The following is a 25,777-nucleotide window of genomic DNA, read 5'->3' on the forward strand; positions in this document are numbered from 1 at the left end:
GTGTGTGTGTGTGTGTGTGTGTGTGTGTGGTTGGTGTGGTGCTAACGTAAATGGCTCTGAGATTATGAATGTGCAGTTTAGAGTCTGATTTGTAAAATGAAGACAAACCCAAATCTAACTTATAACTTATTGCTGTGAACAAGCACGCGCCGCCTTAACTGTTTTTATTTTTGGTAAATTCTAAATATTTTAGACAAGCAAACACAAATCCAGTTCAGACAAAGCAAAAGGAAATTGCAATCTAGACTTTGATTTTTTGAGTGGGGAAAAGGCAAACCAGCCTGGTTTCATGTTAAAAAGTATTTATCTCTTGGTTAAAGCATGAATTTATCACTTTATTTGGAAAGTGGTGTTCTGTTTCACTAGCCACACCTTAGTCTGATTAGGGTCAGGCCTGCAGATTTATGAAATCATTTCAATAGAACAGTCATTGTGCTAAAGGTCTCAGAAAAACGATACGGCACGCCCAATTTCAACAAAAGTTAGTAGCTAAAGATCCCAGAACGTCTAAATCTCTCCTCCACAGACTTAATTAGGTTTAGATTAAAACAGAGGTCACGAGAAACTGTGTAATACTTATTCTTTCGTCAATATGATCGTTCACATCGAGTTCCATGTGCATTTTGAAAGTGAAAATAGTCTTCTACCCCTTGTCCTCCATTAGCCAAAAAAAAAAAAAAAAAAAAAAGATGGGAAAACAGTCGTGTCAGAAAAAGCTACTCCAATCTACGTTGCACTGAAAATCAACATTCATGGACTCACCCAGCTTCACTCATGAAGGGGAAGGCTGTTGTTGGTTCAGCGTTCAGTTAACAGCAGAGGACATTTCAACTTGTTGAAGCTAACTGTGAGCATTAGCAACTCCACCACACAGCAGAACTCCTCCAGTCCTGTGTTACTTGTGGAGATAAAACATCAAAGTTGCATTTTTTACTCAAGAAAGAAGAGCAAACAGAGGCGGCAGCTGTTAGCCAATCAGAGATGTTTGCATATCATGAATATTAATTAGTAAGCATCCCAGTCCTGCCATTCTCCCCCCAATTCCTCCCACAAAATTCTCCTGCCAGAAACACCAGAGCTTCTTTTTTTTTTTTTTTTTTTTTTTTTTTTTTTTTTTTTTTTTACCGTGTCCTGTCTGGCTGTGAAGCAAGCAGAATTGATGTCTGAATGCTGGTGATAAGCCTTACAGATTTATTCTCAGGTGGAGCATCAAAGCGTTTGCTTTTAATGTCACGCCTGATACTTAAAACTTTATTGTTATTGTTGTTGAATGCTTTGTAATTCCGACCAGACACGGAGACAGAGGTGAAAGAGAAAGGAAGAGAAAAGGTGGAGAGAGAGGAGGGGGGGGGGGGGGGGGGGTTCCACAAAAATAAACAATGAACAAGAGTCTGCTTCTGAACCTGCAGAAAAAGACAAAAAAAACAAAAGGACACAAAAAAGGGACACAACAACAATACAACAAGATCTACCTATCACTGCGTCAACTTGATGAAAAAAAAAACAAAAAAAAAAACTATATATATATATATATATATATATATATATATATATTTATATATACACACATACACATATAATCAACATTGCTTAACTGAAGAATCACGATAATCGATAATAAATCACAATGCATTAAGTGCCCCCCATAGTCTAAAGACATGTGTTGAACGTGCCCAAGCCCATACTTTTGAGAGCACCATGTGAGCACCTGTATGTGTACACGCGCTTGTTTATTTAAGGTTTCTCTATAGGAGCGTCCAACAGAGAGTGTGAGGGACCACAGATCCGCCCCCCAAAGATGCGCAGGAGACGGGGGGAGCTCCAAGTCCCAGAGATCCAGGCGTTGCCCCAGAATGCAGGAACCCCAAGGAGACTGCAACCAGAAAGGCCCCCGCCCCCCTCGAGAGGCACAGAGGATCGCCCCGGGGGGCCACAACCAGCAGCCGGCAGAGTGCCTGGAGATATCAGCGGCAAGCCCACAGGCCCGCCCACAGCCTCCCACCCCCTAGCCGGCCGAGCCCGGGACCCAGCGACCCGGGACCCAGGGGTGACCACCCCCGCCGGGGACCCAGCAGAGCCCAGGGACCCAGACCCCACCAGGCAGCCACCGGGATCTATCAGGCAGATGCCAAAATCTTAAACCCCCAGACCCGGTTGCCACGAACACTCAGGCAGACCATGGCACAAGCCCCCACACCAGGTGTGGCAGGGGGAGGGGGGACAAAGATCTATATCATCAAGAGAAGTTCCAGGAGAGGGGAGGACCCAAAGGCCCCACCTGACATATACAGTCATACACAAACACAGTCACACACTCCCTCCCTCATGCTCACACATGCACATACAACCCAAGACTTACAAAAATGCACGCCGGACACTCACTCATGCTCCCCATACACACCCTATTAACTCTGGTCCCGGTACTGCTGCACATGGGGTACAACCATCACCGGTAACCAGAGTTTGACCCTTTCTGCTGGGGTGCTGATGAGCAGGCTCCCCCGCCCAACGCTGAGCACAGCAACCCACCACCCCAGACCCCAACCAGACGGCCACATCTCCCTCCTAGCCTCCATCCCCAGGAAGCCTAGCAACAACAGAGGTGGCTAAGACCCCTAGTCTCCCTCCACCTGCTCCAATATAGTGTTGTGTGATCATGAGGTGTATTCCATGGCTGTGGTGAGTGGGCAGTGCGGGCATCATCCGGCATATGCCAGCTGATGCCACCGCACCACCCCACTTACACCCTCAGCCATCAGTGTCTAAGTGCGGTTTAAAATTGGAAGTGGGCACCGGCACTCGGGAGGAGGCTGAAATATCCCCCTGCCAAATGCCGTTGAATGTGCTCACTCCCAAGGCCCTAAGTGTGTGTTTGTGTGGAATGTCGTCAGTGGAAGTGTATAAGGTGCAAATAAAATTGGGGGGCAGGTTGCCACAGGAATGCGGAAATGGGGTCCATACCCGCACTCCCTGACTTGCCCACCCCCCAAGGTCCTATGTGTATGTTTGTGTGATGATGTGAGGGAGCAGGAGGAGAGAAATATGCGGGGATGGGGAGGAATGGCTGGTTGGGCTTAGCCCTCCAGGGAGCCAGCTCCCCTACTGGCCCCAATAGGCACCTCTGTTGTCAAACTGCCACCCAGGGCATGGAGACCCCAGCCCATCCTGCCAGGGCCCAAAGCAGCAGCATTACAGAGCCTCACGGAGTCCGAGGGCACCAACCCAGCCCCATCCCATCAGAATATCTATGCCCACCCCTGCATTTGCACAACTTCCAGAATATATAAGACATGGGACATCCAGGTAAGGTTTGGTCCTCCCCGTCCTGGACCTCCCCCTCCCCTGTGATGGAACGGCAGAGGAGCCAAGGTCTACTTGATGCCCCCGAACCCGGGCCAGGCACTGCTGAGTGTTCCTGCCTTCTTCCCGGCAGCATACATGTCAGGACCTGACCCCCAAGGCCCCGCCCAGATCCCCACACGGGGCCGGCCACCCCCAAACCCCGAGCCCCCAGGCCCCCACCCAGATCCGCCCAGGGGTATTGCAGCCGCTAGGCAGTGATCCATGGCCGCCGCCAAGATCCCCAAGGGGCCCCACTCACAACCGCCAGCAGTCCACCCCCCGAGGCAACCCAAGCACCTCCAGAGGGGGGCAACAGCCCCCCAGTCCCAGACACCCCCAGTGAACCCACCTCCAGGGAACATCCGGATACTCCAAACTCAGACCCCACACCCCCCCACCCACACCATCCCACAGGACAACATCAATGGCCCCCCACCCTCGCTATGTGATGGAACCGATCAAAGGAGCCCAGAGAGATTCATCTGAAGTGGAAGCATAGGCTATATCAAGTGCAATATGATCTAACAAAAGATTTCTATACTGGTTAATGCAGAGACTTTCTCTATTTTTCCAATTCAAGAGGATAGTTTTCTTAGCGATGCATATGGCAGTCAGAACCACGTGAACCAAAGATGTTGCAATCGGGACATCGTGCAGCTGTCCCAGTAAACAAAGTGAGGGGGAAGTTGGGATATGACATTTCAGACATTTTGACATATCCTCACATACTCTACCGCAAAATTCCTGGACAGGTGGGCAGGACCACAGTGCATGAATGTAATTGTCAGAAATGTTGTTTGTGCAGTGTGTACAGGTGTCAGACGACACAAACCCCATCTTGAACATCCGATGACCTGTATAGTGTACTCTGTGTAGAATTTTGTACTGAATTAATTGTAAATTGGGGTGTCCGATCATTTTAAAAGTTTTTAAACAAGTTTGGGACCAGAAGTCCTGGTCAAAGCTGACTGATAGATCCACCTCCCATTTTTCAATAGGGATTGCAATTTTATCGTCTATTTTGGACAGTGTCTTATATACTTTAGACAGTAGTTTGGGGGGTTTGAGATTATAAAAGTCTAATACCCTTGGTGGTGTTTGTAATTCTATTTTATTGAGCTTAAATTTTTGTTTGACTACAGATTTAATTTGGTGATATTCTAAAAAGCTATTCTTATCCATTCCAAATTGGGAGACTATTTGATTAAATGGGATGAAGTCCAATCCTTCATATATGTGTTCCAGGTATAGGATTCCTTTATTTTTCCAGTCCGGAAGGTTCATCATTTTGTTGTTTTGCAAAATGTCAGGATTGTTCCAGATAGGTGTGCATCTGCATGGTACTAGTGAAGACTCTGTCATTTTAAGATACTCCCACCATGCTGTCAGAGAGGTGCTGATACTAATACTTTTGAAGCTTTCATGTTTTCTTATGCTTGGGCTAATAAATGGTAAGTCTGAAAGCTCTATCGTATTGCAAAGTGTCTGTTCTATATCTAACCAGGACTCGTCTAATGGGTTATCTTGCAACCATCTTGGTATATATTGCAGCCTGTTGGCTAAGAAATAATAATAAAAGTTGGGTAAATCCAGTCCTCCTCTGTCTTTGGTCTTCTGAAGCGTTTTTAAGCTAATTCGTGGAGGTTTATCCTGCCAAAGGAATTTAGTAATTGTGGAGTCCAGAGTTTTAAACCAGTCAGCTGGTGGTTTGTTTGGGATCATCGAGAATAAGTAATTTATTCTGGGTAAGACCATCATTTTAATTGTAGCCACTCTCCCCATGAGTGATATTGGTAAGGATTTCCATCTTGCAAGATCATCTTCCACTTTCCTTAAAAGTGGGATGTAGTTTAGTTTGGTTAGATCTGCTACCTTGGGAGAGATATTAATTCCCAGGTATGTGATATTCCCTGACTCCAATTGTGTATTAAGCAAATTGACAAATGAGAAATTAATTGGTAGAACTGTGGATTTTAACCAGTTTATTGAGTAATCTGAAACTCTTGAAAAAGAGTTTATCAGTTCTATTGCTTGGGAGAGAGAGGATTGAGAATTCTGGAGAAAGAGTAAAACATCATCTGCATAAAGACTGATCTTATGTTCTATTTTCTTACACTTTATCCCTTTAATATCTGTTGTTTGCCTAATTGCTGCTGCTAGTGGTTCGATAAAGATAGCAAAAAGTGAGGGGGAGAGTGGGCATCCCTGCCTGGTCCCCCTCTGAAGACAGAAGCTAGCTGATATCTGGTCGTTCGTCCTGACACGTGCTGTTGGTGAACTGTATAATGTTTCTAGCCAGTTTATGAAGAAGTTCCCAAAGCCAAATTTATGTAAAGTTGCAAATAAGAACTTCCAGTTAACTCTATCAAAAGCTTTTTCTGCATCTAGAGATAATATACTAGTTTCTATGTTTCTACTGTAAGAGAAATCTATCAAATTAAGTAATCTACGTGAGTTTGTGGATGACTGTCTACCTTTAATGAAACTAGTTTGGTCAGGGTGTATTATGAAGGGGGTTACCTTCTCTAATCTTTTGGCCAGGGCTTTACAAATTATTTTGAGATAAACATTAATAAGAGAAATTGGGCGATAGCTGGTAGGAAATGCCGGGTCTTTGCCTGGTTTTAACAAGAGACTAATATTGGCTGAATTCATGTTTGGCTGTAATCTGCCGCTCTCTTCGATTTCCCTCACCATTCTGAAAAATGTTGGAGCCAGAATGATCCAGAATTCTTTGTAGAATTCTACTGGGAACCCGTCTGGACCTGGAGCTTTCCTATTAGTCATGGATTTAAGGGCTTCCTGGAGCTCCGCTGATGTTAGTGGCGAGTCCAGGACTGTAACTTGGCTGTCTGATAATTTAGGAAGTGTTATCCTGTCAAGGAACTCATTGATCTCATTATCTGATGGGTTTATCTGTGGTGAGTACAAAGTTTGGTAAAAGTCTCTGAAGGTGTTGTTTATTCTTTCAGGGTCATTAACTATATTCCAGGTTGAGTCTTTAACAGCAGATATGGTAGTTTTCTCTTTATTTATTTTTAATTGGCTAGCTAAGAATTTACCTGATTTATTACTATGTTCAAAGTTTTCTATTCGTAGTCTTTGTGCTAAAAATTGTGTCTTTTTGTCAATAATTCCATGAAGTTCTAATTTAGCTTTACGTAATTTGCTCACTGACTCTTCTTCTGTGGATGCCTCTAAAGACTTGATGATTTCCTCTAACTGCTGAATACGTTTGTTTTCAGTTTTTTTCCTATGTGATGAGAAAGAGATTATTTTACCTCTCATCACTGCCTTTCCTGCCTCCCAAAGAATAGGTGCTGATGTTCCAGGCAGGTCATTATGTTCTAAATATAAAGCCCACTCCTTTTTAAAAAAATCTATAAAACCTTCGTCTTTAAGCAGTGATGTATTAAACCTCCAGTTTTTGCTTGGTGGGATTGTCTTCTTATTTGCCAGAGTTAAAGAAACCGGAGCATGGTCGCTGACAACTATGGGGTGTATCCACTGCTGGACTGACCATAGGGCATAGCGGGCAACTGCCCGCTGGGCCGACCCTTTCATCTTTTATGGGCCGGTGTCTGTTTTTTTTTTTTTTTTTCCTAGTCTCTAGTTGTTGCGGACAAATTGTCCGCGCTGCCCCACGCGACGCCTCGTAAAAGTTGGTGGATTGGCCAATTGGTAATAATACACTCTGGGCTGGACCAATAGCCAGAGGTCTGATGCACCCGCCAGTTGTTTGTGAATCTCAGTAAACAGACAGACGAGCTTTACAAAATGGAGAACAAAAAACGGAAAGGAGGAGCGGAGAAAATTCGACTAAAAAAGAAACTGGCCCTTCAGGCTGATGCTGGCACATGTGTTAAAATCTCACAGTTGTTTGGTAGTGAAGGTTCAAGTAAAATCAATTTAGGAAGTGATGGAGCCTCAGCCCAGCGACAGGTTAGAGAAGAAAAGAGGGAGGAGGAGGAGAAACCCGAGCCGGTGTTGTGCCATTAATCGTTTCGCTGCCAAAAAATGATTAGCCACCGCGGGATCGCGCACGGTTAGGTAATTGCATTTCTAGACAAAATTCCCCAGGATTTCGCCCTAAAACTCAGCATATCTAGCAATATGGACATTCAGAAAGCAAAGATAACCTCTTCCGGTACTTAAACAGATGTTTATCGCGGATATTAGTGTGGCAGTGTTTGTGGCACCCTGCGCGGGAGCACGAGGACGTGCTTGTGGAAAGAGGGAGGAAGATGTGGCAGTGTGAGCATCCTGTCACAATGTCTTGATTGATCTTGCGCCCTGGCTACTTGGCCAAGGGGATGTCCATTTGGCTGACTGGTTAGAGCATATGACTCTCACCCCAGAGGTCTGGGGATCGAATACAACCCGGGCCGTCGTTTATCCACCTTGCCACGTTAGTTTTTCCAGTTCGGAAGTTGTTTTAAGTGTTGCTAATTGTCTTAAACGTTCACAATGAGGATATATTAATCCTTTTTGCAATATTTGCGATTGAAAGATGGTTTGTGGTAAGAACTGGCTTTCTTTATGTTACAGCCTTGATACTAAAAAAATAAATAATGTAAAATGGCACCCTGTATTGAATGTAAACGTTGTTTAAATGTAAATAAACAATTCTCCAGCGATTTAATTTTTTCCCCTTCCTTTCTTTAGTCCACTTGACATGGAGCCACAGTTAACTAGTTTGGGGCACATTTTTACTTGGAAAAATAGTATTTAAACTGATCAAGCTTTGGCTTTACAATGACACTGTGTAGGTTACTATCTATACATTACGTTGCTCTATTTAAAAGTAACAAGATAAAAGCTCTTCAGCACATACAATTAAGATTGGTCACTTGCCAAATAGACTACACCCTCCCGTTTACCTATAAGAAACGCCTCAAAATATCTTTAAATTCTTTATTGATGATTTAATTGTAGACAACTAAAATGGCATTTTACTTGCCAAAAAGTGATTGAATCGCTCAGATTTTCATGGAGGCTAAAATTGACCAAATAAGGGTTTTATGTATTATCTGTTGATGTTACTGTACTCATACTGCCTACTGTGTCATCAAAAACACCCCAAAAATGGCAACAAAAAAAAAAAGATAATTTCCCTTGCCAAAAATTGATTACAGTGTCCTGGTCACCTGTAAAGGGTTACATTTACCTAAATATTACCTTATTTATTAACTCTTGATGTTATTAGTGCCATCACAGGTTGCTGGGTCTCTTCATAAACACCTCAAAAATGGCAACAAATGATCATTTCCCTTGCCAAAAATTGATCACAGAGTCCTGGTCACCTGTAAAGGGTTAAATTTACCTAAATATTACCTCATTTATTATCTCTTGATGTTATTAGTGCCATCACAGGATGCTGGGTGTCTTCCACATTCATAAACACCTCAAAAATGGCAACAAATGATAATTTCCCTTGCCAAAAATTGATCACAGTGTCCTGGTCACCCATAAAGGCTTAAATTGGCATAAATATTACTTCATTTATTATGATGCTGGGTGTGTTCCACAATCATATTCGAATAAACATGAAAATATTCCGTCCGAATATCTGTTTCTTGTTATAAATATAACAGCTAGAAGGATTTACAGTTAAAATAGGAGAAACATTTCAGGGAACTATTGTCAATTAACCACAGAAATAAGGACTAATAACATCAAGAGATAATAAATAAGGCAATATTTAGGTAAATTTAACCCTTTACACTTGACTCCCCAGGAAGGGTCGTAACACCACTTGCCTCATGCACATAAGTGACCAAATCAAAGCAGCATGGAGACACTCCGTCTCCAACCACCTCTCAGGCAGCAGCCTGCACTCCCAAGTTCTACACATCACCAGAACATAAACAACTGTAACACAATAAAAGCAGTGTTATACAAAATGGAAGGCCTGTAGTGTTTATTCTCTTACAGTAACAACTTATTAATTTTTTGGAGGAATTTATTTAAGATTTTTTGGTTTTTATTAATTGTGCAATAGAAAAATAATCGCTAGATTAATCATCTAAATAGTCATTAGAATAGTCAACTATTCGATAAAAGAATCGTCAGAATAATCATTTTAAAAATAATCATTTACCCCCAACCCTACTTTTTTAGAATACCAGGATAGGAAGGATGGTGTAGGTTTACGTTTATTAGATTGATACATAAATATTACCAATAAGAAAGTGTACGTTGGTGTGTGTCAGAAACAGCGTAAGGCTTAATGTCTTTTCCAAAAAAACCAGGTGATGGGCCGGTCTCCAATCAAAATGCCCGGGCTGAATTTTTGTCCCAGTCCAGCCCTGGGTGTATCTCAGTGTCTGAAATGTCAGCCAACAATGAGCTGCTGACTAGAAAATAATCCAAACGTGAATGAGAGTGATGGACGTGCGAAAAAAAAGTATACTCTCTACGGTTAGGATGAAGAGATCGCCATGCATCACAAAGCCCATAATCACTCATGTACTGTTTAACTATGTTAGTGGATTGCCAATTGCCCCAGCTGTACTGAGCCTGTCTGTTAAGGAATTCATCCAAAAATTAAAATCACCTCCAAGTATAAGTGGACAGTCCAAGTGTTCGGAGAGTACAGAGAAAAAATTATGAAAGAATGGAGGGTCATCAATATTTGGACAGTATATGCTGACGATACATAAGCGTTGGTTCTGTACAGATAATTTTAACATTATAAATCTACCCTCTGGATCAGAAACTGTGTCCAATACTGTGAAATTGATGTTTTTGTGTATTAAAATAGCTACACCTCTTTGCCTAGAGTTATAGCAGGCAGAGAACATGCTGGGAAACTCAGGTGTCTTAAGTTCATCTGCGGATGTGGCAGATCTATGAGTCTCTTGTAACAATATTACGTCTGCTTGCACTCTCTTTAACTGATCAAAAATTTTTAATCTTTTCTCTCTAGAGCCAGTCCCATGTACGTTCCATGAGACAAACCTTAGTGCACCCATAGATGTGTGTGTGAGTAGCTAAAATATGACGCCTTCATGTGAATAGGATGGAATAAGTATATAAATGTATAAATAGTATGTTAATAAATAACAAAAAAAGTAAATAATAATAATAATAATAATAATAATAATAAAGATCCAACAGTGTTTGTGGTTGTATTATTTGACGCATAAATTATGATATTGTGCTATGAATTTAATATATCTGTGTGTGTGTGTGTGTGTGTGTGTGTGTGTGTGTGTGTGTGTGTGTGTGTGTGTGTGTGTGTGTGCGTGTGTGTGTGTGCATGTGTGTGTGTGTGCTGTGTGTGTGTGCGTGCTGTGTGTGTGCGTGTGTGTGTGTGCGTGTGTGTGTGTGTGTGCGTGTGTGTGTGTGTGTGTGTGTCGAGTCTGACGCAGTGTTGGAAAGTTGTGTGGTTGTGCCAAACAGGTGTAAAGGAACAGAACCAAGTAAAGAGGAAGGGAAAGTACAGATACAGGTTAGAAAAGAAGAAAGAACTAAAAAGAAGGGGTGATGGGGTGTGAAGTGGTGAAGAACAGGTGATCTTATCATCTAGAAAACGGATTTAGCAGCTGTTTAATCCTGACGTGATCAAACCCAGTGAATCCTGATGAGAATAATAAATGTCTGACCTGATGTTGGGCTAATACAGCCAGTCAGTCACTCCTCGCTCCTTGTAAAGTTTATTGTCCACATAAATCTTATCCACTGAGATGACAGCTCTCTTCCCATCCTGGATAAACTTTTTACGCAGCGGAAAGAGGACCCGGCGTCGATCCAGAATCTCCTTCGGGAACTGATCATTCACGCTGAAATCTTCTCCTTTGAGCTCTCTTCCGTGACTTTTAACAAGATCCTTCTGCTTAAAATGTTCAAATTTAGCCACGATGGGACGAGGTCTTCTGCTGTCCCCTCTTTTAGCTCCAAGGCGATGTACCCGGTGAAATGTGATGCTTTTTATCGTTTCTTCTGGAATCCTCATTTCTGTCTGGAGAAAGTTCTTGATTGTATGTTCGCAGTTCTCCGCCCTTCCCGCCTGCTCCGGCAGACCTGCGAACACCAGATTATCCCTCATGCTGCGGGCCTGAAGGTCCAAAACCGTCTCCTTCAGAGTCTTGTTGTCCTGGGTGATCCGCGTCATTCCCTCTTCCAGGGAAGAAACAGACTCCCGCAGAGACGCGTTCTCAGCAGCGAGCCGTTCAACCTGCTCCTGACTGAACTCCAGATATGTTCGGAGGTTCTGAAACTCCTGGGGAAGAACCTCGAGCAGATGAAGTCGCCCCTCAAATCCCAGAAGCCGTTTATCAATAGAATCTAATAATTCTAATATGTCCTTACGGGGAGATGAGGCCTCAGGCGAGTCCTGAGGACGGCTCCTCTTGGTCCCAGCAGGTGTTTCAGCCTCAGCTGCTGATTTCTTCGGACCCATGACGAATAACTCAAAAACTTCGTCAATATAATTTAGTAAACTTTCTGAATTTTCTTCACCCACCTCCAGATTGAGTGAGTTATACTTACCAGATTATTTTTTGCGTTGTCAGTAAATAAATTAGGCGAAAATGTGTCTTAATTGTTTGTGAATGTTTGTTAACGAGCTGCCATCAGCTTCAAACGCTGCCGTGTATCCGGTGATCGGCCGTCAGCGCATGCTCACCGGATAATTTTACCCAGAGCTGGACTCACCCAGCTTCACTCATGAAGGGGAAGGCTGTTGTTGGTTCAGCGTTCAGTTAACAGCAGAGGACATTTCAACTTGTTGAAGCTAACTGTGAGCATTAGCAACTCCACCACACAGCAGAACTCCTCCAGTCCTGTGTTACTTGTGGAGATAAAACATCAAAGTTGCATTTTTTACTCAAGAAAGAAGAGCAAACAGAGGCGGCAGCTGTTAGCCAATCAGAGATGTTTGCATATCATGAATATTAATTAGTAAGCATCCCAGTCCTGCCATTCTCCCACCAATTCCTCCCACTAACTTCTCCTGCCAGAAACACCAGAGCTTCTTTTCTAACGAGGCGTTATGTAAGGGTTAGGAGCCTGTCCCGTAACAGGGGGTCCTAAGACCTATCCAGCCTTGCCTGCTTGTGGTGGTCAGAAGGATTGGTAGCGCCTGCGCTCAGTAGCCTCACCTCTGGGCAACATTGTAGCCCATCACCACCAGTGTGTGGGCATGGGTGAATAACTGTTTGTGTTGTAAAGCACCTTGGGGTTTGCAGAACCCTAGAAGGTGCCGTGCCATATAGAATACAGGCCATTTAACCATTTAATTTAGAGACCACAGCAGATTTATTAAAGTAAAGATAGTATGCCCACCTTAAGGTCAGAGGTCATGTTTCAACAATCAGAAAGAGGCGGTGCATAAACGGCATCATGGCCCAGATCTGCAGACCAAAAATAAATATGGGAATGTTTCTGTGACCCAGTGAGATAACGTTAGAACATTTTCAAACTTGTGTTTCCTGTGACATCTGCCGTAAAACTAACACGGTGGCAGTAGTGTGATGGTCTGGAGCTGATCTGCTGCTTTAGGAGCTGGACACTTGATGGAACCATGAATTCTGCTCTCCAATAGAAAATACTTTATTTCAGCCACTCAGATGTGGCTGAAATAAAGCGATTTGGTAAAAAAAAGAGTGGTATAAAATTCCTCCACAGCGATGTGAGAGACAGTTATCACAGACACCAGTTATTATGTTTAGGGTTCATTTGTAGGTTTTTTTTAGATCGTACCAAGATGGTTTGGGGAGATTTTTTTCCTGTTCAAAAATAAAAATCATCATTTTCGTCAGCTTATCTTGAACTGAGTTTGGATTCAGTTTGCTGATGGGAAACATTTAATTGTGAAGCAAAACTCATTTTACGGGGCAAACACTTTACGATAGATCTCAACAAGAATAAAACGTATTTCCTGAATTTAAAAATTTGCATTTTTTAAATAAATAAATAATCAACTGTGACTTGTAAGACTTGTAAGACCTAAAGCCTTTATCTCTGTGTTACTAAACAAACTATGTGAAAGAAAATCTATCCGACAAGCCTCAAGCTTTTATCGTGAATTTAATCCTTTTGCTCTTATGGAGCACACTTACTTTGTGAGGCACGCAACCCTTATTTAGGTTATCTGACTTAATTAACCCTGACAGTTGAGACATGGTGACATGTCTGTAGTTATCAACCGAGAATATCAAGCAAGGTTTCAGAAGACAAATCACACACAAAGATCTGAATCTGAAAACTGCTCTCGTCTCCTCCACAGAAACAGATGCATGAGAACACCCTGAGACAGACTGAAAGCTGCACAGCTTTATTTGCTAATGCTGGAACGGCAAAAGCGTGAATTAAAGTTTAATGTCACAGGTTCAGAAAACACGGCATGATTTAATTATCCGATCAGTATCGTTAAAATGTTTCTTTTAGGTCACACTTCTCTTCAAAAGGTGGTTTCAGAACCACCAGAAGAAAGGGAGCGCTTCAGCTATTTTGTGTAATTACTTATGTTTTTTTTTAAAGATAGATATTTTAGGCAATTAACAAACAAATGGTGTGTTGAGAGTGTTCCTAGGATGTGATGTTTTATAGTATTTTTATAAAAGAATAATTTCAGATTTTAGGACCTCTGAAAGCTTAGAAATCAGCTTGTTTTGTGTCATCCCGTGTCCCTCCTAGCACAGAGCCAGCTTTGGACAGTCCAATCTTTGAACAGGAGACAGGAGGGACTCTCACTGACCGTGCAACAAAGAGCTTTTATATTTTCATGTCCCAAAGAATTGATTGGCTGGGTTAGGGTTTCACATATCTGCAGCCCAAAATTCCTCAAAGCAGGAAACAGACAAACTCTTAACCTCCAGGTTAAGCTTTTCCTCCTCCTCCGTGTGTCTGAGCGAATAGGAGGGTTAATAAGGTGTGTCTGTGTGTGAAATTCTGCTGGTCATTAATTATAATTCACCCAAAGAAGCACTGATCACTTAGAAAGGCATGGCATGTGTTGTCCCTGCGAGTTGTCATTCAGAGTCAGACGTAGGCGAGAAAGAGGAAGTCCGAGTCAAAAGGAGAGGTGGTGCGAGTGTGGCTGTGACTGCTAAGTGTTGCATGTTGACATGCCTCAGATGAATGTGACACCGGGTCCATGTGGGCAGACATTGATGTGTTTTGACAGTTCATCAGGTAACTCTCTTCTCAAAGGTGTATCAGCTCAAAAAACTTAGCATCTCAAAGACAAACTCAAAATCTCCAAAGAAATAGAAAGAAAGGCTTTTTCAACAATTCTGTTTTTGGTTATTGCCAAAGAGAATCACACTCAAAAGAGACTTTTGTTGGTGTTAGCCTTGGATTATGTCCAGAGGAAATGAGCCGGCGGTCTTTTCACAGCAGTTTAAAAATAAAGAGAGAAAGAAACATATCAAAGTTAGAACAAGGATTACTGGGATTTATTTTAATAAATTAAAACAACCAATGATTATATCAAACTTAGACAGAAAACCAGACAGAATAAATTATTTAATTAAAAAGAAAATATATATATATAAAATCAGCAATTTACACATTTCTCACCAGGAGTTTATTTTGCCCTTTGCTTATACGGCGCTGATAGATATTACAGAAAAATGCAGCAACAAACTATTTTCTCACTGTGATAAAATAAAGCGAAGCTTTTCTGATGCCGTTCTGAATCCATGAGATGTTATACACATGAAGCTGTTAAGCCACCAATACAAACTTTGATTTGATTTTAATGAAGGCTAATTTTGACTAAAGCTGTATGATTTAGGTTATTACCATTTACATGCTTTTTAAATCATAAATGTACTAAAGGTTAAAATGAAGACTTGCGCTAAATGTTGTTATTATAAGTCGCCTTCGTCTCTAACCTGTATTCCAGATTGCACTAGTTTGTCGTTGCTAATCCTGCTAGTCAGACATTTGAGTTGTGTCAGTTCCACCTGTCTGCTGGATCAGAGTTTAGAGGTGTTTTTGTGTTCTGGCAGCAAAGGTACTTTACTTTTAAAATAAATCTAAAAAGGCAGAAATGCTGGATTGCATCAAATTGATTTTGTAGTTGTCGTAGTGGAAAAGCCAGCCTAGCCTAAAAACACATCGTGGTGGTTAGGACAAAAACTGTGATCACTTCAACTAGTTTCTGCTATAAACATGACTGAGGCAGAGCTGACAGTAAAAATGGATGTCTTCGGGTTTTCTACTCTCAAAACGACGCCAACCTAAAGAACGTCTAATGGCTTATGCATAAACCTTTACTTCAACATTCATTTCACACCTTTTTTTTTCTCCGTATCCTGGGTTAAGGTTAGGGTCAGTAAAGCAATCAGAATCAATGTCTGAGTGCCGAAGACACGTTACAGTTTTACTCTCACAGATGTAGTATAACTTCAGCTATATTGTCTCTTCTGATCCCAAAACTTCATTAGAAATATTTCTGGTTGTTTTAACTCTCAACGTTCTCGGGGTCAGAAATAAAAGAGAAATGGGGGAGAGGAAGTTTAAAATCTGCTTCTAGACCTGCAGAAAAAGAGGAAATAAAGGGGACACACAAAAAAACATCCCATCCAAAACATCACTGCGCCAACCGCATGAGGATTTATAACAGTAAAATTTTTTGCTGAAAACCAAATGGTAATAATTTATAGTGCATTTAGTGCCAACCACAGCCTTAGGTTATGTGTCAAAAACACCCAAGTACACACTTGTGAGAGCAACATGTGTGTACACACTTGTGTTTGTAAAGTAGTGTTCAATAGTGAGTGTGAGGGGCCACAGAACTCCTCCAAAAATCCAGCGGTCTCCTCCAGTGCACAAAGACCCCAGGGAGACCACGGCTGGAGAAGCCCCAGCCCTCTTCTGAGAGGCGCAGGATGATCCTGGGAGGGCAACCAGCAGCCGTGCCAGAGGCCCAGGAGACAATAACAGCAAGCTTCCAGACCTGCCTGCAGCTGCCCACTCCAGGGCAAGCTGAGCTCGGAACTCAGCAGCCTGAGACCCAAGGGCACCAAACCCCGACGGGGATCCGACAGAGCGCAGGGATCCCGACCCCACCAGGCAGCCGCCAGGAGCGAGCTAGCAGTTGAGATTTCACATCATTTTTAACTGATTTGTATGTTTATTTGAAACGTACCCTTCTCATCCACCGGACAAGTAAGCGTCGCATGTTGTACGTTTTGGACCCGAAAGCTTTGGATGTGTCTCAGAACCGTAGTGCTTACGTTTTGAGTCTAATTTATTGTGCCATACTTCCAGAGCACATCAAACTCTGCAATTCAGATTGGCTCAGACAAGAAGTCAAACACAAAAGCAATGTAAAACATCTGGAGCCTTTCAAAATAAAAGTCAAGTACAGATTTCCAGTTGCTTAAATGATAAAAGAAGTATGTCATTACTTGTGAAACTTTGGCAGCTGAGATAAACAGAACAGAAAATAGACCACAGACCTTTCTGAATACATGCTGCCATATTTCTCCTGGCTTGTTATTGCGTGAACTTTCCAAATCACCATACCAGTTTATTCATCAAGCATAAAGAGCAGCATGTGAGCTGACCAAAGCGCCTCACAGGTGATACACAGGTGGTACACAGGTGGTACACAGGTGATGCACAGGTGATCCACAGGTGATGCACAGGTGGTACACATGTAAGTATACATGGCTAACAAGCCAGCACAAAGTTTTTTGATTTTTTTTCCAGCCTTTTTTGATTTGGGAAAAACCAAATTCAAAAAAACCCCAAACAAAATCTTCCCTTTTCATACAAACATCCATGCTTCAGTCTTCAGGGATGACATTTTTTTCTTCTACAAGTTTTTTCTTAGTTCCAGATAGTCAGAGTTGGAAAGTAACAAATTACATTTACTCACGTTACTGTAATTGAGTAGCTTTTTTGTATATTTATACTTTTTAAGTCGTTTTTAAAAGCTGTACTTTTACTTTTACTTGAGTAAGTTTTTAAATAAGAATTGTAATTCGCTACATTTTAAATCATATCCGTTACTGAGTAAAAATCAATTATAGGCTTAATAAATAAAAAAAATTACATGTAGCAGAGTCGGAACGGAAAGAGACACCTGCATGAGCGCCACGTCTAAACCGTGGGGGGTGTGGGGGTGTACACTTTTGCTCAAAGACATGAGTTCAGTTCCTCAACTCGCTGTTTACCTCCTCTCTCCCTCCTCTCCTGTGGGTTGGATCCCGCACCTTCGTGCACCGGTGTGACGTCATCAGAATTCTGCTCGGTTCGGCAGCCGGACTCGGTTCCGTGTGTGTTTACCGCTCCGCACGGCAGCGGCAAAATAACGTTTAGCGCTCATAACAAGCGGATTCTCAGCGCTCTGCTCATAAAAAAGAAGACCTGCAGGCCTCCGTGAGTTAAAACATCCTGATACTGTTCAGGTGTAAACATTGTGCTCCATCCCTGTGTCTGAACTCAGAAGATGCTCCTTGATGCCACAGATATGTGATGATTTAGCTTGTTTCTTTATTTTACTCCAGAATAAGAGATTAAATTATTACTAAAGTAGTTCAATGTAGTTAAATTAGTCATTCAAATGATTCTAACATGCTGCAGTGTGCGCATGTGTGTGCGCGCGCTTGCGTGTGCATGTGCATGCGTGTGTGTGTTACACACATAGGACTGCATGAGACAGCGTGGTTTCATCAAATCCATGCATCTTATATCTTGGCTGCAGTAATAGCTCAGGAAAATAACTTATATTTCATACATAATGACGTCTCTGCAGTGTCTATGATAATGTTTTATCTTATATTGGACCTATTTTTGGTCTGGGAGGTGCAACTTATCATGATACAGGCCTTTTAAAACATGTTAAAGTGCTGCAAGACAAGATAAATGCATGAATTTAAAGTTCATGTTTGGAGACCAACCTTCACAGTTTGGAGGCTCACGCTGGTGAGGAGACACCGTTAGTTCTAGTAACACCTGGGCTCCCAAGGCCTGTTCTGACAGGATGGACGTTACGGGACCCTTAAGGATTCCAGTTGGACGATTGGAGGATTATTTAGGAGGATTGGAATGAACAAACTGATTTCAGTGGTGAAGGGTTAAATGAGTGAGTGAACCCCCCACCAAGGATGAACTCTGCTAGCTTTAAAAATCAGCTGCTCTAAATAAGCATGGAGGTCAGAGAGGAGCTCTAGGATGGACATGAATAAAGGAACTGTAATGTAGAGGTAAAGTAGGGCAGGGCCAACGTTAGCAGCTGTCATATGGTTCATCTGAAATGTTTGACTTTCTTTTAGCTTGTTATGTGACAGGTTAGAGCACAGTCTCATGTTAGAGTTTTGTCATGAAAACATTGAGATACCTCACATGCTGATGGCATCTTAAAAAATAATTTTTTCTCAAAATAAAGAATAATTTTGATCACAATTGAAACTTACCATCCTAGAAAAACCTTGTCCAATCAATGTGCACGTCCTGTTCTCACTGATTGGATAGAAATCCCTCCTTCAAGCTGAGCGTGTTTGAGTGTGTGTGTGTGTGCGCGCGCGCGCACACATGAGCGAATTGTGAACTGGCGTTGTGATTTAGCACTACTTAGATGTAGCCATCCTTACCCTGACAAAAATGTAACTAAGTAACTTTTACTTTGAGTACATTTTGTTTACGATACTTTTTACTTTTACTCGAGTAAAAATGTAGGCAAGTACTTTTACTTGTAATTGAGTAAAAAATTATCAAAGTATTGGTACTCGTACTTAAGTGGGAAATTTTAGTACTCTTTCCACCTCTGCAGATAGTCCAGCGGTTCAGAAGCTTTTATTTATGCCAAAGCCCTCCAAACCCAACTCTTAGCCCCATACACACATCAACAGTGATTCATTACCAACTTCATACCGACATGCAGCGTTACAGCTCTTATACAGAGTCTCGACTGGACAATTGGCTGCATTATTGGGATTTTGTAAACGTAAAATATCCTTTGTAACCTCACAACTTCAGCCCAGAAAAAATTGTGGGGATCCTCTTGAGGGGTCATAGACCCCAGGTTGGTAACCACTGAGCTAGTCCATCAAAAATGAGTAGAAAAAAGATGTGTCTGGTTTTATTTAGATTATCAACACAACAACGGTACACTACAAAGTCTCACATTGAATAACAAAGTGTTATTTCTATTCCTGAAACAAGCCAGTGTCCACCTTCAGTGAACTGCTGCCTGCTGTTTTCAGTTTCTGCTGAAAAAAAAAAACAGCAGATTGATTGAAAGCTTGTTTTTTTCTTACCACCACATCTTGCTCATTTTGGCAACGTGCTACTACCATGTGCAGATGGAAAGACAAACAAGAAAAGATAAAAGTTCCCATTCCAATGACACACTTTTTCTAAACTTATGTTGAAAGTATCTCCTCAGATTCCAGGGTGAATTTTTATCACGTATGTTTATTGATCAGATAAAGAATCGTAACAGACAGCACTTTACCTTCTGGGTTTGGGGAGGATCATCACATGAAACTCTAGAGATGTTGCTTTATGCCCTCCAAATGTCAGGGGCGGTTGGACATCATTTTCCTTTTAAGAGCTGCAGTTCTTGTGGGATCAGAGTGCAGCATGGCAAACACTTTGGCCAGACGGCTTCAGCTTTTCCAGGTAAACAGAGAGACCAGCAAAAAAAAATCCCTCATAGATGCAAAATTCTACTCCCTCCATGCATGACTGTCTCTGACTGCGTCCAAGGCCGTGGAACAGCAACGTCTGTCAGCAGCTGCGGGCGGAGACGAGCCAGCTGCCAACGTATCCTTGAGGTTTACAGCAGCGTAACAATGATGGACAGTCTGGAAACTTAGCAGGATTATTCTTGCTCTTTGCTCCTTTTAATAAATGAAAAAGGAATAAAGGTTCACCTTAATGTCAGAACATCTTTCATACTGCCTGTGATTAATAAACAGTAAATACGTAACAGTGTGGTAGAAAGAACTCCTTGATTTAGTCGAGTACTTTTTTGAAAGCAGATGTTGACCTGATTTCCGTTCTGAAAACCCCGGACGATCGGCTGGGCGAGACATTTGTTTCTCTGTCTCATCTATGGTCATCACAGCTTCTATCGTTTTATCTATTGAAGATGTTTTTTTTTCAGACTTCAGCAAATGAGTTTATTGATTTCATTGTTGTCAAGCTGGCGAAGGTTGTAGGGAGGCCGCGCATCAATCACTTTGAAAGTAGATAAAATAAAATCCACTTTTTTATTTTTAGCAAAAATCAGCCTGACAAGGTTTAGAAGAAAACAGTTCTGTGCTATTCTACTGACCTTTAGTATGATTGTTCAGCTCTGATCACAAAGGGCAACAGCAAGCAGTAAATCACACGTCAGACATTATTTCAAATATCTACACGGAAAATGAAGCAAATGTTTGAAATGCTTGTTTCTCACGTACTCCGAATACTTTCCCATATTTTCTGTCTCTGCCTTGTTTTCCTCATTTTCTCCAGGCTGGGTTCACTCTTGTGTTCCATTTAGTGTGCTGTATTTTAAGATGCTATAAACATTTTCAGATAGCCACTTTTGGGATTGATTGTCTCCACACCAAACAACATTTTCCTTGGTTCGATAAATTTGAACATTCCTCTTCCGACACAGCAGCTAAACGATCGCCAGAGTCAGATTGCAGTATTTAAAGGTTATGTAGAACAAGACGTGCCTTGCAGATAAATGACTAACTTTGGTTAAATTATTGTGCATATAAAATTCCATTTCTATGCTCTGGGATTTTTATTGATCTTTCCAGGCAAAAAAAAAAAATCCGTCAAATTGTATTCAAATGCAGCACCTTCCTAGGAAACAGTCTACTGTTAGAGTGTACAGATAGATGAATGGAGTGTTTCACACAACGCACACCAGGCTGTGTAACAGTAGCAGATTAAGTAATGGAGTACTGCTACTTTCTCCAGTCAGGCTTTCTATTGTATAATTTAAAGTTAGACTAATTCAACTTGACTGTGTCTTACAGATTTTTAGTTTTGACAAAATGAGTTTCTTTTAGACTAGATAGCGGTGCAAGCTTATCTCTGAGGCCGCATTTGTTCCTAAAGGTGTTTAACACTTATTTAATCCACACATCTTCAGTGGTCTCTAGTAGGAATGGATGCCTTGTAAGTCATTCTCTGGAGGGAAAAACCATTAGTACAGCATTTTTAGGACTAGAGGTGACCCACATCACATCTCAGCTTTAGATGGCAGGTTTTGAACTCTTATTCCCTGATATGCAGTGGTCTCGCCTCTGATTGACTAACAGCAACACAAGTCTACTACTGACTCTGTTTGCTCTGCAACGTTGATGTTTTATCTCCACAAATAACACAAGCCTGGAGGTTCTGGAGTTCTACTGTGTGGTAAAGTTGCTAATGCTAACAGTTAGCTTCTACTAGCAGAGACATTCTCTGCTGTTTCCTGGACGCTAAACCAACAACAGCCTTTGCCAGATGGGTGAGTCCATGAATGTTAGTGACAGTGTGACGTGGATCTGTCAGGCTTTTCTAATCCTAGAGTTTCACCGTCTGTTTTCTATCAGAAGCTACTGCAGGAGATAGGTGTAGGAGACTATTCTCATGTTCAGCCTGCATGAAACACTGAATGTCCCATTAGAATCAGAAATGATCATTAAAACATGTTTTTTCAGAGTTTTATACCTTTAAGGTAAGTTATTCTTTAGAAGAGGAGGTTTACTGACTAACATAACACTTGTTCATTTTGAAATACGATTGATCACTTAGAGTTTCACATGCAGGTTTTTCTTTCCACTGTCACCACGTGCTTGCTTAGTGTGAGGACTGCTATAAAAATCTCTGACACATCTGCTGGCTTTTCTTACACAGACAACTAATGGCATAATGAATAGAACTCAGTGCACTGATCAGTAGGTTTAGGTTTACTTTGCAAAGCAAACTTTTACTTCGTGAAACAGGAGCAACAGTATTTTTACCACAGAGAGCGACTCACAAGGCATTGGTTTGTACCAACAGCACGTGTAATGAAATAATTACTGATGAATACTTGACATGGAAACCCCATAATAGTTACATAAAAGGTACAATTGCCAAATCCTTAGGAGTATTACACAGAGTCAAGTTTTTACTGACTAATTCTGGTTTGTTGGTATTGTACAATTCACCGATTGTTCCATACTTGACTTATTGTGTAGAAGTCTGGGGAGCAACATACAAAAACTATACACAATCCTTATTTATTCTACAGAAAAGAGCTCTGAGAATCATCAATTATAGTGGCTGTAGAGATCCATCAAACCCATTGTTTATTAAATATAAATTACTGAAATGATTTAAAAGACTGGAAAATCTTACAAACCATGTATAAAGCCAGTTTAGGTACTCTGCCAACAAACATTCAGGGGATGTTTGAAAAGAGAACAAGTAATTACATGCTGAAAGAAACTGATGTGTTTACAAAACCTAGATTTAGAACTAAAATTATGGAGTGGAATATATCTGTAAATGGTGTTAAATTATGGAATAAACTTAAAAGGGAAATAAAAAAAAGCTGCCATTTAATAAATTCAAAAAATGTACCAAATTGAGTGTACTAAATAATTATGAAAATGTAAATTAAATCAATGATCATGATCGCACTGGAATTTAGAACAGGAAAAAGTTTAAAATGAATCTGTATGTGTGTGTCTGACAAATGGAAATTGTATAAACATAGATTATTTCTTCTGTAAAAGGGGGCAGAAATTATCAGATGTTTTTCTTCATTCTGCTCCTTTTCGTTCAAATTTGATTTTTTGTTGTTATTTATATCTTATTGTTTATATGTTTTATTTGTTTTTATTTTGAATGGAATAAACAAATAAAAAAAAATGTTGGCCGCCGTTAAACCATTCAGCTGTTCAAGTTGTAGATTTCCTACTAAACCCATGCAATTTCACAAGTTAAACGTGATGCACCACTTTATGGTTTTACGCCTTTGCAATATTCTAAGAAAAGTAGGATAAAACTAGGCTAATTATTTATTCATCATTCCAGGTGGTGTTAGAAACCTGATGAGTGAGTGAGTGAGTGTGGAAAACACGAGCTGGACGACAGAAATGACATGCAAAAGCTATTTTTTCCCTTTATCAGGTGCATGCAGTTTTTTGACACATTGAATTATGTCCTTACAGTCCCATTACATAAAACATGCTATTTCTGTCAATGATGATGTCTACACAAATCTGAACTGACACGAGACGCTGAACGTCTTTCCTCTGGCGGCGTTCTGCCTATGAGCATATTTGTTCTCATTTGGGTTTGTGCTCCTACTGGGAGCACCAGCTGGATGCAGTGATTTGATATTTATTTATTTATTTGTGTAAAATGGACTTCTTGTAACCGATTTCACAATTTATGGTACATTTTTGCAACTTTTCCCCAGGGAGATCTTTTCAGAAGTTCTCTGGAGAAATTTGCAGCCCTATTCTGAGAAACCACAGAGGCTCCCCGCTCTGCAGACAGCAGCTCTTTTTCATTCTGCTTCTATATTGTTGTTATTAGCATTTTATCAATTATGCAATGAGAAAAAAGGTCAGATTTATGTGGAAATTGATTACCTTTTAAGTCCCTCCTTCAGAGCTGCCATTGTCTCCCTCTGTGATGGATCATCTAGACCTAAAAAAGTTAGAATTCAAAAATTGCATTCAGTTTGCTCATCATTAAAAATGAAGCAATAATTACCATCACTCTGGCTCCATGTGCAACTTTGTGGTAATAAAGTTCCAAATTCAAATCTCAGCATAAACAACTAAAATATGGAGAAATCAAATGTCAGGGTAGATTTAGGAATGCTTCCCTGGCTTTTATGACGGTCGCTGATGGAAAAAAGTCACCAGGCCAGCTTTGTTTCTCTCCATCATTTACTGGCTGCCGCTTCCAATTCTCTCTTTTTACATTTGTCTCCATGGGACTTTCTCCAGACACACCTTAGAGACAAAGATTACATTAAAACTCATTTTAAACACAGCAGTGCCTACCTAGAAAAACACACACACACACACACACACACACACACACACACACACACACACACACACACACACACACACACACACAAACACACACAGACGGCATGTGTTGTATGTTGAGCCAGGACTCCATGGTGATACTTTACAGCTCTTCCCAAGTTCCTGCTTAAAAGCTGCAATGAGCCTGTTGTGGTACTGACTGTGGTACGACAGAGACAATAGTGTAGATGATTGGATTTGGGTAAAAACCCAAAGCAAAACAAAAACCTCAAGATTGTGAGCTGAACAAATGAGACGGTCGAGCATCTCTGCTGCTGCAGCAACACTGTGTAAGACCCCTGATCAAGAAAAGTAATTTTCCTCTTTCACTTTGTTTTGTCCTACAAACATTTTTACTTGTGCAAATAAAAACATTTTAGCAAATAAAACATAAATTTTCTGCTTCTCTTTATTTTACGAGCACAACTTTTTTTCCAGACATGCTTGACATCTAAGATGTACGAACAAATCGGCCAAATGCACTGTGCAAATGAATGCTTATTGATATTTTAGACCAGGTGTGTCAAACTTGATTTCATGTTGGGTTAAATAAAAAAAAAAATTGTGGTCCAAGCAGGAAATCTTACATTTCCCATGTTTTATTGGATGTCTCAAGTCAAAATACTTGTTGTTTGGAGGTGAAAGCTGAGCGCCGTCAATAAAAGGTTGTTTTCTTCTTCCCTCAAACCTCAGAGATTTATTTGTTAGTTTTGGTTTAGGTTTCGGCATAACGAAGGTTTTGGTGACAGTAAAAATAATGTTTACAGACACCTAATAAACAGCCCCTTAAGTCTAAATCAACAAATTTCAGTTTCTTTGTATCATAGTAAAGATTTCAGCCAATGACATTGTAGTTTAAAGGTGCAATAAGTAAAAATATGCAGAGAAAAAATCACAAAACAGTTTATTGTCTCAATCATGCTGGAAGGAAGGTTACATTGAAACAGTTTTTCTCATATTAAAAAGGCGGAGGAGGAACAACATATTTGGTTATGATCTGGGAGCCTGCAAGGTTGCAAGTCTGATCTGGGAAACTCTGCCGCGTCGGCATTTGTATTTTGGCATTTTGTTGGTAAAATGCAGCAGCAGTGTGGAAAGAACTGAAGATAGTAAAAGGAGCGACCCAGAAGTTAAACATCTTTTAGCTTTATGCTAATATTGGCTAAAGAAGGCAAAAGGCTAACATTGAGCTAACAATGCTAACGGTGAATTAGGACCAAATAAGATGTAAAGCTACTTTCTGCAGTTACCAACAACTTGACATTATATTGAATCATATTTTTTAACTTACTGTGTTTGACTCGTCGTTGCTTTTCATCCAGAGTCTGAGGGAAGACTCGTTTGTTTTGACACTGCAGTACCCAAACTTGACCACAGGATGGCTTTCTTACTTTATGCACCTTTAATCATTTTAATCCATCTTCTAGTTCTACTGTCTTGATGGTAAA

At 41.0% G+C, this 25,777-nt stretch overlaps 1 protein-coding gene across 2 annotated transcripts in view; it reads left to right on the forward strand.

Annotated features, from left to right (window-relative positions):
- Positions 1-25,777, forward strand: part of csmd1a (CUB and Sushi multiple domains 1a) — a 152,612-nt gene that overhangs the window by 121,295 nt on the left and 5,540 nt on the right. The gene's annotated exons all lie outside the window — the stretch shown is intronic.

The sequence above is a fragment of the Nothobranchius furzeri genome, chromosome 5 (genome assembly GCF_043380555.1).
Source record: "Nothobranchius furzeri strain GRZ-AD chromosome 5, NfurGRZ-RIMD1, whole genome shotgun sequence".
NCBI classification, from domain to species: domain Eukaryota; kingdom Metazoa; phylum Chordata; class Actinopteri; order Cyprinodontiformes; family Nothobranchiidae; genus Nothobranchius; species Nothobranchius furzeri.